Consider the following 2390-nt stretch of genomic DNA (forward strand, 5'->3'; position numbering starts at 1 on the left):
ACATATATAGAAAACACCTGAGAAATCCGTCCGTTATCGTCATTTGTTATCGATTCGACTTAAAGCCAGATCGTCACATTGGCCGCTTTTCTCTCTGAGACGGTTACATTTATAGTCTGCAAAGCTATGTCGCGTGCTGCGGTATGCGGAAACTCTAAAAGCACCATAGTAGAACACATAAGAAGCTTCTAAGTTGAAGCAATAGTCAGTAAGAAGCAGTACAATTCAATTTTTGGTTATCAATTATTGATTTTTACCCGGCTTTGGTGGCTTGGACATGACCTAGGACCTTAAGATTTTGCCTGAAAGGAGGACTAGAAGCCGCGTTGCACGGGAGAATATGAAAAGGGTTCATATGTAGTAAAAACCTGAGAAATCCGTCCGTTTTCGTCATTTGTTATCGAATCGACATAAAGCCAGATCGTCACATTGGCCGCTTTTCTCTCTGAGACGGTTACGTTTTTCGTCTGCAAAGCTATGTCGCGTGCTGCGGTATGCGGAGACACTAAAAGCACCATAGTAGAACACAAAAGAAGCTTCTAAGTTGAAGCAATAGGCAGTAAGAAGCAGAACAATTCAAGTTTTGGTTATCGATTATTGACTTTTGGCCGGCTTTGGTGCCTTGGACATAAGGTGGAATCTTAAGATTTTGCATGAAAGGAGGACTAGCAGCCGCGTTGCACGGGAGAATGTGAAAAGGGTTCATATGTAGTAAAAACCTGAGAAATCCGTCCGTTTTCGTCATTTGTTATGGAATCGACTTCAAGCCAGATCGTCACATTGGGCGCTCTTCTCTCTGAATCGGTTACATTTATCGTGTGCAAAGCTATGTCGGGTGCTGCGGTATGCGGAGGCACTAAAAGCACCATAGTAGAACACAGAAGAACTTCTAAGTTGAACTAATAGCCAGTAAGAAGTAGTACAATTGGAGTTTTAGTTGTCGATTATTCACTTTTTAGCCGGCTTTGGTGGCTTGGACATGACCTAAGACCTTAAGATTTTGCATGAAAGGAGGACTAGCAGCCGCGTTGCAAGGGAGAATGTGAAAAGTGATCATATATAGTAAACACCTGAGAAATGAGTCCGTTTTCGTCATTTGTTATCGATTCGACTTAAAGCCAGATCGTCACATTGGCCGCTTTTCTCTCTGAGACGGTTACTTTTATCGTCTCCAAAGCAATGTCGCGTGCTGCGGTATGCGGAGACACTAAAAGCACCATAGTAGAACACAGAAGAAGCTTCTAAGTTGAAGCAATAGCCTTAACAAGCAGTACAATTCAAGTTTTGGTTATCGATTATTGATTTTTAGCCAGCTTTGGTGCCTTGGACATGAGGTGGAACCATAAGATATTGCATGAAAGGAGGACTAGCAGCTGCGTTGCACGGGAGTATGTGAAAAGGGTTCATATGTAGTAAAAACCTGAGAAATCCGTCCGTTTTCGTCATTTGTTATCGAATCGACTTAAAGCCAGATCGTCACATTGGCCGCTTTTCTCTCTGAGACGGTTACATTTATCGACTGCAAAGCTATGTCGCGTGCTGCGGTATGCGGAGACACTAAAAGCACCATAGTAGAACACAGAAGAAGCTTCTAAGTTGAAGTAATAGCCAGTAAGAAGTAGTACAATTCAAGTTTTAGGCGTCGATTATTCACTTTTTAGCCGGCTTTGGTGGCTTGGACATGACCTATGACCTTAAGATTTTGCCTGAAAGGAGGACTTGCAGCCGTGTTGCACGGGAGAATGTGAAAAGTGTTCATATGTAAAAAAAACCTGAGAAATCCGTCCGTTTTCGTCATTTGTTATCGAATCGACTTAAAGCCAGATCGTCCCATTGGCCGCTTTTCTCTCAGAGACGGTTACATTTATCATCTGCAAAGCTATGTCGCGTGCTGCGGTATGCGGAGACACTAAAAGCACCATAGTAGAACACATAAGAAGCTTCTATGTTGAAGCAATAGTCAGTAAGAAGCAGTACCATTCAAGTTTTGGTAATCGATTATTGATTTTTAGCCGGCTTTGGTGGCTTGGACATGACCTAGGACCTTAAAATTTTCCATGAAAGGAGGACTTGGAGCCGTGCTGCACGGGAGAATGTGAAAAGTAAAAACCTGAGAAATCCGTCCGTTTTCGTCATTTGTTATCGAATCGACTGAAAGCCAGATCGTTACATTGGCCGCTTTTCTCTCTGAGCCGGTTACATTTATCGTCTGCAAAGCTATGTCGCGTGCTGCGGTATGCGAAGACTCTAAAAGCACCATAGTAGAACACAGAAGAAGCTTCTAAGTTGGAGGAATCGCCAGTAAGAAGCAGTACAATTCAAGTTTTGGTTATCGATTAGTGATATTTTGCCGGCTTTGTTGCCTTGGACATGAGGCGGAACCTTAAGAT

The sequence above is a fragment of the Schistocerca gregaria genome, unplaced genomic scaffold (assembly GCF_023897955.1).
Source record: "Schistocerca gregaria isolate iqSchGreg1 unplaced genomic scaffold, iqSchGreg1.2 ptg000407l, whole genome shotgun sequence".
Classification (NCBI taxonomy): domain Eukaryota; kingdom Metazoa; phylum Arthropoda; class Insecta; order Orthoptera; family Acrididae; genus Schistocerca; species Schistocerca gregaria.